Raw genomic sequence first — 16,618 nt, 5'->3', positions numbered from 1 at the left:
CAATTCGACAACAACTCAGGTAATCAAACCTCGGGACGTGGTGCATGCGCCGTAAAAGTGAATTATAAACTCAGTGGGATGGCTGTAATTGCATTTTAGCTACCAATTGGGGTATCCGTGGTTGAGTCACAGTCATGGCACAGAGGAGGTCATCTTCCACATGGAGCCGATTACACTGTTTCGATTTGATATTCAATAGCATGGAAAACCCCACTTCGCAGAGATAGGTAGACGAGAATGGCAGAAGCACCTGAATAGCTATCTGGCTGATATTAAGGTAGCGACCGATTCCCACCCAAAACTCCGTCAAGCTCTTCTCTTCGAATGTGTCTTTGGAAAATGAATCGTTTCGGAGATCCAGGAATTCATCTTGCATTGCCTCCGGCATGCTCTCCATACAAAGGTTGACGGAAAAAGGATTCCTCACAATTTTTTGCCTCATTGTCGTCTAAATCAGGAAAATACTTATGAAATTCTAGCTCCAGTGAAAGCAGATGCTCAAGAATGTCATTTTTCAGAACGGGATCAAGCTCTTTTACCATGCTGTCATGCAATTCAGACATTCTTTCGAACATAGCAATGTTTCCTGTGTTCACTTTCCTGCGCCAGTTTTGGCGCTTGGCAACAAATCCTCTGAGATGATCGTGGCAAAGAATAATATGAGTCGCTCTTCCTTGGAGCTTGTGGTTCAGCTGGTTCTGCTGCTTGAAAATGTCAGCAAGCTAAGCAAGTCGTGCGTTCCACAATTCTTTGTCGTCATGCTGCAGGAGGTCATGTTTTCCTTGAAGATTCAAGAATGTTTGACTTCCGCATGAAGTTCAAAGACGCGGTTCAGAGCATTCCCTTTCGAAAGCCAGCATACAGCAGTATAGTACAGCAATGTTTCATGTTCCGCGTTCATGTCTTTCCACAGCTCCTTGAACATTCGGGTGTTGAGAGCCCCTGCCTTGATGTAGTTAACAATCTTGATTACGACTTCAAGAACTTTCTTCAATGAAAGAGGGAGAGTCTTACAAGCCAGGGCGTAGCAATGAATCATACAGTGGGTTCCTTTCGCTTGTGGTGCCAGCATCTTCGCTTTTGCTTGGAATCCGGATTTGGAACCAAGCATGGCAGGAGCACCATCAGTACAGATGCCGCATACATTCTCCCACTGAATTCCTCCCGCATCGATGAACAACTTCATTTTTTCCATGACGTCGTTAGCTTTTGTCGTTGTTTCCAGGGCACTGCAGAACAAGAATTCTTCCTTGATATCATCTCCCTTGACATAGCGAACGAATCCTAGTAGCTGGGAGCAGGAACTAACATCGGTCGATTCATTAAGTTGAAAAGAAAACAAGCCGAAAGGCGCCGCATTAATCTCATTGATGATCTGTTGTTTCACATCTTCCGACATGTCATGGATACGACGCTGCACTGTGTTATTCAATAAAGACACCTGTTCAACTTTGCGAGCCTCTGCCTTTCTGAGAACCCGTTTGACAATGAGGAGGGTACAAGGCTTGATGAGTGTCTCCCCAATGGAGTCGGGTTTTTTCTTCTTTGCAATTTCAAGAGAAACTTCATAAGAAGCCTGGACAGTTGCTACACTTTGTTGTTGAAAAGCTCCTCCCTCATCCAACTTCTGTCGCTTTAAATATCTTTCATGCCGCTTGAAAAATTCGGGATCCTGCTTTGCATGTTGTGAATGATTCATCTCGAGGTGCAACTTCAACTTGGATGGCCTCAAGGATTCAGTACTCAAAACCTTGTGACACAGCACACATTGTGGTTTCTCTTGGCCAGACACGGTAATGGACGTGAATCAAAGCTTTATGTATTCGTCAAGATATTTTCTTTTTTTACACCCAAAAGCCATGACGTCAGATCTGCAATGGGGAAAAAACAAAACAATATCAAAGTGAAAACAATATTTAAAAAAAAAAAACTTTAATTTTTAGTATGGTTCAAATTACCCCATGGCCCCCTGAGAAATACACCATGGAACCCCAGGGGGCCATGGTCCCCAGGTTGGGAACCAAGGTCCAAAAGGATATTTTGTTTTTGCCTCTGGAAGGTGGGGGAATTGTGTGTTTGATTTTGACTGAGTTCGGAAGAATAGAGCTCTTGTTTCTTGTATTTTGTATTTGGACTTGCATTAATTTGCAGATTGTGTAAAGTGTAGTACTGTTTTAATTTCATACACTAGGTCAGTAGGAGGAGGAACAGACTTTATAAGATGAGTCAGGTAAGTCCGCCTGCAAAAGGAATAGAGGACGGATTGTTCCCACATTTGGTGAAATAGTTTTGTGTGCAAGTACTAGTGTATATGTGTGTAACAGTGCACTTGTTGTGAATAAAGTGGTTTTAAGAGTGATTATTAATTCCTCAGTCGAGACCAGCATGTAAAAGCAGCCTGGCTGTAATGAGTGTCCTCAAGGTCACAGCTTTTACAATCCAGTGTATGACAGTAAACATGCTTGAGATAGAACTGTCCAACCACCAAAAGGGGCTGTGAAAACAACTGACTGATGTAACTCCACATTTGACCTTAGCTGTAACTGAAGGGCTTGCCTCCAAGGAAATTGGTTCCATGGTAACAATGATGAAAGTAGTGCCAAGAGAAGAGAGGCAACTGATGGTTGATTATTTTGGAAAAGATCTCTGGAAGTTGGATTTGTATGGGAAAGAAAAGCGAAAATGATGTCGACTGCACTTCAAGGAATTGTGCAAATTCCACGGGCAATGATAGGAGTATCATTGGAAGAACTGGAGAAGGTACCTAAACGACTATGGACTACATAGTCAGGTTCACTATGTTAACAAATATAATTTCGTTCAAAATTTTGGTAGATTAGCAAAACTACACATTTTTGGAATATTCAGAGCATGAGGAATCCAAAAATTAATGTTTACATTTGCGTAGACACCTTTGCGAAAATGACACTCAGGACAGTGATGAAGATAGTCAGGTTCACTATGTTAACAAATATAATTTCTTTCAAAATTTTGGGATTAGCAAACCTGTACATTTTTGGAATCTTCAGAGCATGGAGAATATGAAAATCAATGTTGGCATTTGCACAGACACCTGCATGGCCGCCATTTTGGATTTTGAAAATAGCCGCCATAAAATACATATTTTGCGCGATCTCGGCTTCTAGTCAACCTAGAGACTTAATTAAATATGCTAATCCTATGTTTTCTGGGTCAAAGAATCCAATAAAGGCCTCAAAATAGTGCTCAGGATTATAGAAAAGCAACAAACAAAGGTAATTGAAAACCATTGTCTTTATATTTGTGATATAACCGTATTTTTTTTTTTTTTTTTTTTGTATACAAGATCGAGGCTCGTGAAAGAGCTCACATTAATAACACAAAAAGACAAACCGACACACAAAACACAAAAAACAATGGGAGCGGCAGACAAGATGGGGAGAGAGGGGGAAGGACACAAACACAACATTTGTGAGCAGGGACATCGGGAGGACTTGGGGGGAGGTGGGAGAGGAATAAAACATATGAACACTGCAAGGACTCTGGGGTGAATTACCGGGGGTAGAAAAGATCACGGTTTTCGATGGGGGAAGATAAGAGATGGTGGTGAACAGCTGTTTTAAAGACCTGGAGGGAGGAGTGGGATTGAAGGGAGTGGGGGAGTTTGTTCCAGAGGCGGGAGAAAAGGGGAATGAAAGAGTGAAGGTGAGCAGAGAGCCTAGACTTTGGCGGTTTAACCATAAGAGGGTTGCAGGCAGATCTTGTGCGACCTGAAGGAATATTAGGGGGACAGAGCACAGAGAGAGCTGGGGGAGCAAGGCCGGAGAGGAGTCGGTAGAAGACAGAAAGACCACCAACCTGCCTGCGGTGAGTGAGTGAAAGGCCCTCGGAGTTGACTTCATCGCAGGAGATTCCAATGATTCTGAAAGCTTTGGCCTCAACAGCGTGAAGCCGAGCAAGGTGTGAGGCAGGAGCACCAGCCCAGAGTGGGGAACAGTATTCCATTGAGCTGCGGATGAAAGCCTTGCATGTGGTGAGGAGCTCAGGTGTGCCAAGGAAGGACTTCGCACGACGGAGGATGCCCAGTCGGCGACTGGCTTTGGAGGCCAGCTTGGAAATGTGGTTTTCCCAAGAAAGATCATGGCAGATAGTGAGACCCAAAAGCTTGAGCGACAGAACTTCTTGGAGAGGATTGTTGAGACAGTAGATGGGAGGGTTTTCCATTCGGTCCTTTCAGAGAGACATTGTAAGAGTGTGAGATTTGTCAGGATTGAAAGACATGTTCCACTTGTTTGACCAGTCTGTGATTTTGTCCAGGTCTGCAGAGAGTGAGGAGGCTGCAGACTGCCGATCTGAGGGATGAGGAATGGAGCGGCAGATAGTGGAGTCATCAGCAAAGAGATAGAGAGGATTTTCCAGAGAGTCAGAGAGATCATTGATGAAGACCAGAAATAGCACAGGGCCCAGAACACTACCTTGGGGAACTCCAGCCAGAACAGGAAGGGAAGATGAGAGAAATCCATTCAGGGCCACACGTTGCCTACGACCAGAGAGGAAATCCGCAAGCCATGAGTGGAGATTTCTCTGAATACCATAGGAGGTGAGTTTGGTGAGCAGAGCTGGGTGCCAGACCGTATCGAAGGCATGTGATATGTTAAGTGAGACAGCTCTGATTTCCTGTTTGGCATTGAGGACCTCCATCCATTGTTGAGACAGCAGAAGCAACATGTCCAGAGTAGAATGACCTGGTCTGAATCCAAATTGATGATCAGAGATCAAGCCATTGGAGAAGAGGAAGGATTTGATATCCGAAGCAATGATGGATTCCATGACTTTGCTGATAATTGGGAGCAGACTGATTGGTCTGTAGTTGCAAGGATCTGTTTTTGCACCTTTTTGTGTAAAGCAGTAATGTTTGCTGATTTCCAAGATGCTGGCAGATGACCTTGAGCAAAAGAGAGGGTGAAAAGAACAGAGAGAGGGTGAGATAGAGCGGCAGAGCAGGATTTTAGGACCCGAGGGCTGATGCCATCTGGTCCAGTTGCAGAATCAGAGTCGAGGTTTGATAAAAACTTCTCCACCTTGTCAGGAGAGAAGGACACAGAGTCCAGGAGCAGTTGGGTTCGACTGGGAAAGGTGGGAACAGAGAGAGATGGGTTTGGGACACAAGATTTTGAGGCAAACACAGAGTTGAGGCATTCGGCTTTGTCACGTGCGGTGTCAACTGTATAGCCATTTGAGGTAAGGGAGGGGATGGGGGGGGGGGGGAACAAACACCAGAAACGGATTTGACCAGACGCCACCAGGATTTGGAGGAAGGAGACAGGTTTGAGAGTTCAATCTTGAGTGTGGAGAGACAGTGCTTCCTGGCACTCCTGCGGGTAGAAACACACTTGTTTCGAGCTTTGTGGAAGGAACTGAGATTGCCTTCAGTTGGATTTGCCTTCCAAGAAGCAAAGGCAAGTTGTTTCAGGGCAACTGCCTCACCACAAGATTCAGTGTGCCATGGACGGGAGGAAGGGTAAGACAACTGAAGACGAGATGGGATAAATCTGTGCATGAGAGAGAGCAGTTTGCTTTGGAAGAATTCCCAGGAAGAATTGATGTCAGAGGCATTAGAGATGGGAGACCAGTCCAGTTGATTGATGGCTGCTTGCAGACCGTGCCAGTCGGCCTGAGTGAAATGCCAGACTCGTCGGCGCTGAGGAGGCTCTCTGAGAATGGCCAGTGAGATGTCCACTTTAACAAGCACATGATCAGAAGAACCGATTGGAGCAGAAGTAGAGCAGCAGACATTTGCAGGGAAGTTAGTCATAATCAAGTCCAGAAGAGAAGATACTCCATTGACTGAGATCCGGGTTGGGAAATTGACAGATTGTGTCAGTCCCAATGAGTTGCAGAATTCCTTTGCTGAGGTGCCATGGCTGGTGAGAGATGAACCCACACCCAGCCAGCTAGCATGATGACAGTTGAAGTCGCCACATATGAGGAAGAGAGAGTTTGGATGAGTTGATAGAAGTTGGTCCATGTTGTCCGACAGAGAAATGTAAATGGAGTCATCACTGTTTGGAGGACGGTACAGAACACATATGAACAAAAGGTGGGAACGGAGAGGAAGCCGTAGCCAGAGGTACTCCGGTGGGTGGGGTGGAGAGAGGGCAGTGCAGGGAGAGTGAGGAAGAGAGTTTTTTATAAAGATGGACACCCCACCACCAGGACGAGGCTCAGGTCTATCGTACCGGAGGAGGGAGTAACCAGGAAGAGATATTAAGGAATCAGAGACATCTTGAAGGAGGAAAGTTTCTGTTAAGCAGATCAAGTCTGGATTTTCAGAAGCTACCTGAATGGAGAGATCAATCAGGTTTGAGCGAAGGCCCCGGATGTTTGAGGTCCATACCGTTAGTGAGGCGAGAGGGGGAGCATTGGGTGCAGGACAGGGGAGGGGAGGGGTAGGGTCAGATGAAGGGTGAGAGGGGATGTAGGAAGAGCAGTTGATAGTGTGTCAGAGATTACAGAAGAGTTACAAGAAAGGGAAGGATGAGGAGGGCGAAAGGTTTGATGGTGATGGAATGAGGCACAGTGAGAGTTTGTTTGAGGGGGGGGGGGCAGAGGAAAGTAGAAGGTTGGGGGAGGTGGAGGTATGACATAGAATGGAGACGAAGTGGGGAGGAGGCGGCAGCTTTGAGAAGGAGGTGGGAGGAGGGAGAATTTGGGAGGGATGGTTGGGGGGGAGATTTGAAGGGGAGGGGAAGGGGGGAGTTTAGAAAGTGGATGATTAATGAAAGATGAACATATCTATCTATAATTCCAGTAATCTCTGTGTGTATGTTTGTATGTTTGTATGTTTGTATGTTTGTATGTCTGTATGTCTGTGACCGCTGTTTCTCGACAACCACGGGTCCGATATACTTGAAACTTGCCAGGTATATTGCTGGGGACCCGAGGATGTGCCTTTTCAAGGTTTCATATTAATCGGAGAAGTAGTTACCGAGCTATGTCCAAAAAACGATTCAACCAATCAGAGAGCAGCGAGCTATCACGTGTGCCGAACGTGGCGAACAGACTCTGCCTCGGACGGCACATTTGAGAGCGTCTTCATTTATTTCACGTTGGAAAACTATGTTGCCGTTAAACTATGTTTTAAAACTAATTAAAACTAATTTGCGATTCATCGTAACTGCGATTTGCGACCTTCCGGACAGTGAAGACTGCACTTCCGGCAGCCAATCACAGAACGCGTTGTTGCGTAGGCGTGGCCGATGTGAGAGCGAGCCGAGCCGAGCGCGTGCGCCATTACGGTTCATAATTCGATTTCTTCCGGAGAAAATAATAATTTCTCGATTTCTTATGCGCATTATTTCTCCCAATTCAGTCAGAGCGAAGGGCGGAAGCGAAGAGCGTTGTTTTTTTTGTTTACGGGCGTACGGGCGTACGGGCGGGGTAGAGCGTACGGGTAGCGTTTTTTTTTTTTTTTGGCAAGGAACGGGCACCCACGTACGGGCATGCCCTAGTATAACAAATTGGGTTTGTTGTGATTTTCAAGTTAGCGATTCATTTAAGAACGATGGAGGAGGGATGGAATGAATGAGAATTTAGAGCATGGAGTGATTTGGAATCATAAGAGATTGAATATTTTTTTGAAATGGAATGAGTTGAAGAGGAAATTGAAAGGAGCCTTTTTCAATAAGAAGAAAAACAGCGTGTTGTAATAAACCACTGAATAAAACACTGAAGGGGATAGTTGAAACATATTTAAACAGAACTGTGAAGAACAATCTTATATTCACAAAAATACCAATGGGGAGAGGAAGCCTAGAGCGACGAACATGAGTCACTTGAACAGGGCAAAAGGTGGAAGGCAAGCGGAAAATGGGGGCGGGGCAAGACAGCGCACGTGGGCAGAGGCAAAAGCACACGAGGGGAAAGGGAAATAAAAGTTTTTTTGTTTGTTTTTGGGGGGGGTGTGGTGTTTACAACGTTAGACAAATAGTAGATGTTTGGCGAAGCTTGGTGGAGAAGGGGAAATCAAAAAAGCTAGCAAAACAGCGAAGGAAGGAACAACCTTCGACGGGGGAAGCCTGAGGCTGCAACTGTGAATATATTGCATCCCATAATACATGATATTGCAAGTCCTTTGAAGTTATAGGTTGTTATAGGAAGTTATAGGTCGTATCAGATTGAAGTATAAGTCCTATACACAGGATCTACGAGGTCTATACCATTCAGGAATATGCTTTTACAGATCTTCATCACTGTCCTGAGTGTCATTTTCGCAAAGGTGTCTACGCAAATGTAAACATTAATTTTTGGATTCTTCTTGCTCTGAATATTCCAAAAATGTATAGTTTTGCTAATCTACCAAAATTTTGAACGAAAAAACATAGTGAACCTGACCAACACATCCGAACGTCGTAGGGCAGATTAAGGGGGCACAGCCGTTAACAATCAAGATAGACCCTACTAAACAATTGCCACGATGAAACCAGTAAGTAAGCAGTTTCGGAGGATTGAGAAATGGCGAGTACCAAGTGCATATCTACACCAACTAAACAAGTCCCTACATTGGATGACATTGGAATTCTGCAGGATGCCATGACTGATCAGAAATGCGCTAGGTGGGTCAATCATGGATGTTTCCTTAACGATGATTTTAAGGTATGGATGTCTAGCCATGGCGGTGTAATACCGCTGCAAGCCATGTAACCATGGTTGGCTCATATAACTCATGAGCAAAGGGGGAATGGTATCCATGGTAGCTAAGAAATGGTATACACTGGGATTTATTCCAGTGGCAGACCAGTGTTGCAAAACGTGTATGATTGGTCCGCAACATAAAGTAGGGAGAACACAAGGAATAGACGGTCAAGGGGCACGTCCACCATCAATGGAACTGTTTGGACACAGGCAAATGGATTTTATTAAAATGCCTCAATGCTTTCTCTTTATGTAGCACTATCCAGAACTGTGTGAGCATTTCATTTGAAGGTGAAGGAAGCCCTTCTGGAAACAGCAGCTGAGGACTGCCATAAGTTTCAAGAGGGCATATGTGAACTCAGAAAGCCAAGAGGAGCAGGTTTCTTCTTCGGATACTCCCTGGGGATGGTGATGTTTGTACTCAGACTGAGTCTGGTTTTACTAGTGATTGTGCTTTACTTGGTTAATGGGGAATTTACTATACAAACGAAACAAAGAAATACAACAGCGGATTTGAATATGTAGGTGTATAGTAATGGAGAAAGGAAGGATATAACAAATTTGTGGCCAGTTATAACCCTACCTATCATTTTGCAAAGATGCCCCTTTATTTGACTATCCAGCAACAAGTGAAAGGTTATTTGTGCTGGGCCCACCTCAAACTGCACAAGGCTGTAGATTCATGGGTAATTGCACTTGCCAATATTACTTGCATTCTCGGGAGTGCTTCAGTGTAACTGCAGTGTTGGGGAGAGAGAGGGAGGTGGAACCTCACCTGGCGGAACCATTCTCCATACCTTCTCTACACACTTACCAATTCGTCACTAATGTCACGTTTACAATTAACAAGTGACGTTAATTGTATTTACAAAACGCAACCCAGGACCTGCGATTTCTTTTGGGGGAAACAAAAAGAAAATCCTGTGGGAGGGGAGGAGACAGCAGGCATATCGCAGTGCACCGACGCACCAGCACCAATAATATCACCTAAACGCACCGCAGTGCACCGTCACCTCAGTTCAATAAAACAAACACACTGTTGGTGGTCTTGCTCTTCGGCTCCCTCTGCTGGCCGATGTTCTTCCAGATGTTGTCATTCTTGATGGCTTGCTGCCTAGTTGTAATGATAATAAATAAAAAGCACAAACCGTGTCCATTTTAATTTATGGCCCACAGGGGCCGACTATGGGTGGTTCACCTGTGGGCTTGGTGCCACCTCACCGGGTCTGCAAGCAAGATCTTGGGCCATCGTGGCTGGTCCCAGCAGAGGGGCCATGCCACAACCCGTGGGGTCCATGAGTGGTGCTCAGCCACAGACATGTGGTCCATAAGTGGTGCGTGGATGCAGGCAGCTGGTTGCGAGAATTTCGGGCACACAGACGTGGCCTCTCGCACGCTCCCCCTCAATGCCCAGACAGCACGATCCTCAGGTCTTGGAAGGAAGACAGAGATGACAGGTTAGCGAGGGGTAAGGTCACAGGGGTACACATCAACGAAGGTAATGCAAGGGGAGGTGCGCCTGGAGACTGAGCGGAGAAAAGCTCATCCCTATCGTACGTCACTCCACCCGTCACCTGTTCTACCCTTGCCCCTTACCCCCGTATTTACAAAATCTACACACTTACCAATTCGTCACTAATGTCACGTCTTCCCCATATCTCCCCTATACCAAATTCGTCACAATCCCACGAATCCAAAATTTGCCATCACCAATTCATCATCAATCCCTCTTAAGGAGGGAGAGATGGAACATCAAGCACAATGTCACACCCACGTCATGATGCGTCTCACAATCCAAACATTTGCACAAAAATAAATAAACCATTGCATGGTGTGGAGTTCTGTCACCCCAGGTGAGTGGATGTAGATGGTGCGAGGAGATTCTTAATCCTAACTATCCTCTAAATGACTTTAATACACTTTACACTACCCGGGGTCTTTCCCTGTGTCGGGGAAGTGGTGTGAGACTCAAGACTCCAATGATGTCACAGGTTTACGAAAGATCACAACTTTATTAACTGGTTGTTCACTTCATTCCAATACCAAATAATACCGTTTAACTCAATGGACCAGGTAACTCTATCCGCATGGTCCTTCTTTCGTGGCTGCAGCGCCGTACTCGTGGTACGCGTTCATTCCGTCGGGCAGGGCTTCTGAGGATGAGTGCCCCTTGACTCAAAGTCTCTTCTGTTTATATGGGCAAACTTCAGTTAATCCTCTGTGCGCTGAAATCGTAATCCCTTCTCCGCAGCAATGTTACTCAGTCATCCTGCTCGCCTTCCTGGCACCAACTCGCTCCTCCCTGCTGCGAGTTCCATTTACCAAACAATAGGGGGGTGCTCCAGCCTGGGGCTGTGACCAGGTGGACAAGAGATTACCATGTTCGTGCACATTCCTGACATTCATTTACGAAATCGTCTATCTGCTTCGTTACCAGTCCCAATCAATGAGTTACCAGTCCCAATCAATGAGTTACATTTCCACAATTCCCTCATCTTTTTGTTTTTGTTTATATTAACCATTAATCTAAACATCAATATAAGTAAACAATGAATCACTGCAAGTAAACATCAATACAAGTATAAGTAAATTATCAATATTTACAAGTAAATATCAATACAAGTATTCAAACCATAACTTTGGTAATCAAATTCCCTTAGGCATACACCGTCATCCTGCAAGAATCACAAAACATTTCGTTGGTCATTGACTCCTTCCATATTGTTCAATCTATTGCATTTGCATCACAAATATCTTTTCAAAACAACACTTCACCATCACCAAGATACAACAATTTCACTTCATTTTCAAGTTTTGTAAAGCATCTGCACCATCTGGCAAAAACGTTTGCCTCCACACAAATGTTGACTTTGTTTGAAAGGAAGGGCTGATCACTTGTGTTTGAATCCAGGTATGAAACATTTTCTCCTAATGTCTTCATAGCACCTGCACTACTTCGTGTAGGATTTCGCTGTTGTGGTAACATTGCGGAGTCATAGACTGACCCTGCTCTCCATGTAGCATTCTTGCCACTTTTTGCTGTAAACCATAGTAATTCCTGAACAAGGCCTTCACCCAGTTGTAGTCGACTTGCCTCCTCCCTCATTGTGAGTGGGCAGCAAGTATTGGTGTGACGTTGATTGGCCAGCAAGATGTGGAACAGGGATGCCGGATGCATCCACAATGATGTTGGGACCATGGTGTGCAGGTCATCCATGGTCCATACCAGGAGTGGCCCGCAGAATCGTGCACAGCTGTTGTGAAAAGGCACAGCCATTGGTTTGCAGCTCCATGCTGGCTCCCCGGAAGTTGGTGAAGTAATAACATATGTCCCCGCATTTCACAGAGGTTGCAGGTAAGGTGTCGTTGTCCTGCAACTTCTGATGTGATGAATGTTCCAAGCCTTCGTACAAGAGTAAGTGATCGCCTTTCTTTCATATGTTGCAGTTTGATCCAGGCAAATGGTCACATAAATTTCCTTGGTGAAGGTAAGCATCCATCTCCAAGTTACACGGGAGAATGTCTTCATCATTCTTTGAGAAAGAGGGTGTATGCCACGTTTAAATTCATTTTTTTAGCCACAAATTTCTTTCTCGAACTTCTTCCCAATTCCGTTAGCACCCCCTTCAAATGTGATCTCGTCTTATCCTTATGCTCAGTCACATCTGAATCTGCTTTCCACACACACTGAATCAGATAGGGTACATCTTACCATGAAATCAGCATAATCATGTATATCTTCCGACAGTTTCACATTCAACAATTTGTTGTTTTCCCTTACAACATTCAAAAAGTTATATTCATTTATATGCGTCACACAAATAATATTCAATCAGGTATGTATTTCACTACTAAACTAAGAATAGCATCCACAATTTCTTTCAGGTTAATATAGTTCAAAAATTAACTCATGCAGGTATTTTAGCACTACTCTAAGAAAATAAATTGTATATGATTACAATCACAAACGGGAATATCTAATTCCCAACAACAATTTTCCCAAACCAACAAATTAAGCATAATGTATTATTACCATAATTCCTCTCCACTTTTGCTTTTCCCTTTTTTTTTCCCTAACAGTGTGTCACTCGTGGTGATATGAGTTCACTGATATTGTAATTGACACAACTCATAACATTGTCGTTATGCCATTATCTTAATTCTACTGTATTCATTTGCAACATCACTTGATTTAATCTTTTAATCTCAGTATTTATGTCGCCATAAAAGTCTTCCTTTTCTGGTTCCACATTTCTTTCCTCATTTGTCACTTCATGCGTTATCATCATGTTGTTGTTTACCTTATTCAAACACACCGTCACTAAGGCTTTCAAGCAAGCCACCACTAAAACAATTGCCAATATAACTACTAAACCAACAAACAAGTCTGCTACTCCTTGTATATATTCATACCTATGACATAATTATATGTCGATGACATTCAACATTATATACCAAACTAACAAGCTTCCTAAAAGGTAAATAAAGAAAATCCCTTAATATGTAACATAAATCAGATTATTTGTCTTACCCTGATCCCCCTATCTCCCGGGGTTGAACTCAATCCCCTGATCATGAGTGTAGTTGTGATACATTTTTCACTCATGTTGTATTAATATCAGCAGGTAATTGTATGTCATGTAGGCAAATAAATGTCACTATCCCAAGTAAGAATATCACATGTTGAAAATGTAATGTTTATCAATGCAAGGGGTGTTAAAAAGTAATTCAAATGACTGTAAATCACGACTATCATTTATCTGCCACTGAATGTTCTGCTGGGCTGCTAGGTGCAGCCTCATTTTCTGTGGGATCGTCCACCTTAGCCCCATGTGCTTGTTTGCAATGAGGGGCATGAATCCAACTTTCTATTTTGGGTCCATATTTTTTTTCCCTATTCTTATCAATCTCCTATGGTTTATCATTTCGTTCCAAGATACTGCAACCAAAGGTTTTAACCAAAGCTCTACCAAACTATTTCCAATTTGAACAATAAATGCCAGTGAAACAATGATTTGAAGAATTAACTTCAAGGGGTCAATAAATTTATTCTATAGCCAGATCTAATTTTCCCATCCAATAGTTTGCCTTGCCACATGTCATATTATAACACTTTAATAAACCTTCGAAAAATATTTCCCATCTCAACAAATTTCCTTTTTACAAATAGCCATGTGTAACTTACGTATTTAACTACAATTTCCTCTCAATTTGTTTGGCCTAACTGGCCGCAAAAGTGGCTGCCAGCATGCAGTACCGTTTTTCATCTACCAAGGAAGTGCTCGTCCACACAAGACCTCTACCAAAATGTTGTTTGTAAAAACAAATCTGGGATTTCCGATTACATGGATGCACTCTCAGGACATTTTCAGGCTGCTGTTAACAATCCACTATGATAAATTAATTCCTTTACCCACAATCAAATAATTAGTACAAATTGAGGATATTATCCATCTGACATTCATTTATAGATTCATTATGTTGGATCTAATATATATATATATATTTTTCCCAATAATTTCGCACTGGTGTAAGGAAGAACAATAGCTCTCATAAGTCTTAGTAATATCGTAGTTAATTTACCCAGCAGCGAAGAATTTATTTACTATCCATTCTCATCTGTTAACCAGTGACTTTGTTTGAACTCCAGAACTCAAAACTCACAATAGTTCAAACCAGCAAAATTTCCTTTACTATTTTCCCATATCATCTATGCCTTATACACATCCATACATACAGCCCAATTTATATTCTGATAAAATTCAAGTTTATATATATATAAAATCCGTGAGCAGAGTACTCTGGGAAGTCAGTGTAAGACCTCTACAAAATTTGGCTAATTTTGTACTCCCACATTTTTTTATGAAGCTCATATCCATAAATAGCTTTGATTCTCATATAAATTCTATCACAATGGAATCCCAAGATTACTTCCAATTTTTTACTATTAATGAATAGCTGCTCATAACTCAGCAAATCAAATCTTTATTCTCCATCTCCCTTGACAAAAGTGATAATTTTCATAATCAAATTATATTTCTATTTTTTATTTTATGAATTCTCTCGATATGCGATCCCATCCCCATGGAACTATCTATTTTTCAGACAAGGCACACTGTCGGTGTCAACAATCTTGTAAGATTGATACACAAAAACAAAAACACTGACACACAAAATACCCACACACACATGCATTATGCGTATTTGTTTGCGTTGGAACCCTTATTTACAGATACGGATGGGTGTCAACTTTATTTCAATTTCTCAAAATTTGTCCTTCAATTTTATAAGCGCTAATGCACAAATGGACCAAAAAGTTTATTCTTAGAAAACCCCTATGACATCACATTGACATTACCCTTTCAGTTCCCACAATAATTTATCCAAATTTGACTACCCACCCATTTGTATGTCAGTCGACCACTGACCTATCAATCGTGTGGAACAATAGTCCGAAATTCCCACCTGATCATGATGTGACTCTTGTCACTTGGTTTGCCAAAAAAATTGCAAAGCAATTGTTCCAAACTTTGTAAATTTAAAATTTTGTGCCCAACATAAAAGATCCAATTTCGGCATTTGATCAATTAATTATCAATTTGCTTATAAGCAAAAGAAAAATGAATAATTCTTGCTCCGAAAACTTTTCAGACCCAAGAATCATCGACAGTTATTCATGTTTGTCCAGTAATCTAATTTGTTGAGGCCAATCGTCATTTGGGATTTGTCGCAATGAAGGCCTAATCATTGTCTGAGGTATCGGTCAGCACTGGTACCCTTGATCTTGGTTTACCCGATGAACTTGTCTTCCTTTTGGTATACGGACATCCTCTTTTCCAATGTCCCATCTGTCCACACTTGAAACACCGGTTTCTGTCGTTGCCTGGTCTGTGCACCTGTGCACTTGTATTGCTGGGCTGCATCTCTACATCCCTGAGTTGCCACTGCAATCTCTCGTTATCTCCTGAAACACGAAAAAATTCTCTGTACCGTCCTTTTTGGGGAGACAACTGGAAATCAGATGGGACAACTGTCACTTTCATTCCTAATTTCGAGGGCAGTTGTGCATTTGTGTCCTCCACTGTATCCTGTATCCTTTTTATTTTAAGTTCTAGATCCGTTATCCGTTCTTGCTGTTCCCGTTGTCTGGATTCACCATCCCAAAGATGGAATGCAAGCCAGTCTACCATTAGATTCTGTCTCTTCCTGGCTTTCAATCTTTGTTCCAATCTTTCCAATCGACTTCGCTCAAATGTACCATCTCTTGGAAACTCCTCATCATGTCCCTTTGTCCACAAATACCAATTCTCGACCTGCCTTATAGCTTCGGCACCATAACGGTCGTACATATGATGTGTACAAGTACCTTTTTGTGGAATCTCTGGTTGTCCTTGTGTATTCTTGCAGGCTCCATTTCCCATTTTGCCTTTTATCAAAGTAGCGTTGGATGTGTTGTAGTTTGTTCCTCTAAAGCTTCACTCGTACCTCCAGGAAGGATCTCTCCACCTGTTCAAACGGTGATTTCCAGAGAATCTCTCTCACCTGTGGCTTTTGCACAATCCAATCTCACAGATCAGTATTTGCAGATGAGCCAGAGGGTCAGTATGAAATGGGTGAATCCTCAGGTGTCCGCTCTGTTGAAGGGGAAATCACACAATGGTAACCGCACATATATCTATATATAAACTCACCACCTTGCTCAATTTTCCAAGGTTGTCTTCTGTTGATAATATCTCACAAAGATATCAAAGCTTCTTTCTTGAGACCGCATTTTCATCAATCAAACGCTCAATATATTCAATTCAATTTATTCAGTTCAATTTATTCAGTTAAATTTATTCAATTAAATTTATTCAGTTCAATTCAATTATTCAATTTCAATTAATTTATCAATATTCATCAATAAATCAAATTAATCCTTTTGGATGACTCCTTGCATAAGCCC

This window comes from Myxine glutinosa, chromosome 1 (assembly GCF_964187855.1).
Source record: "Myxine glutinosa chromosome 1, kmMyxGlut1.1, whole genome shotgun sequence".
Taxonomy (NCBI): Eukaryota; Metazoa; Chordata; class Myxini; order Myxiniformes; family Myxinidae; genus Myxine; species Myxine glutinosa.
This window is presented reverse-complemented; position numbering follows the sequence as displayed.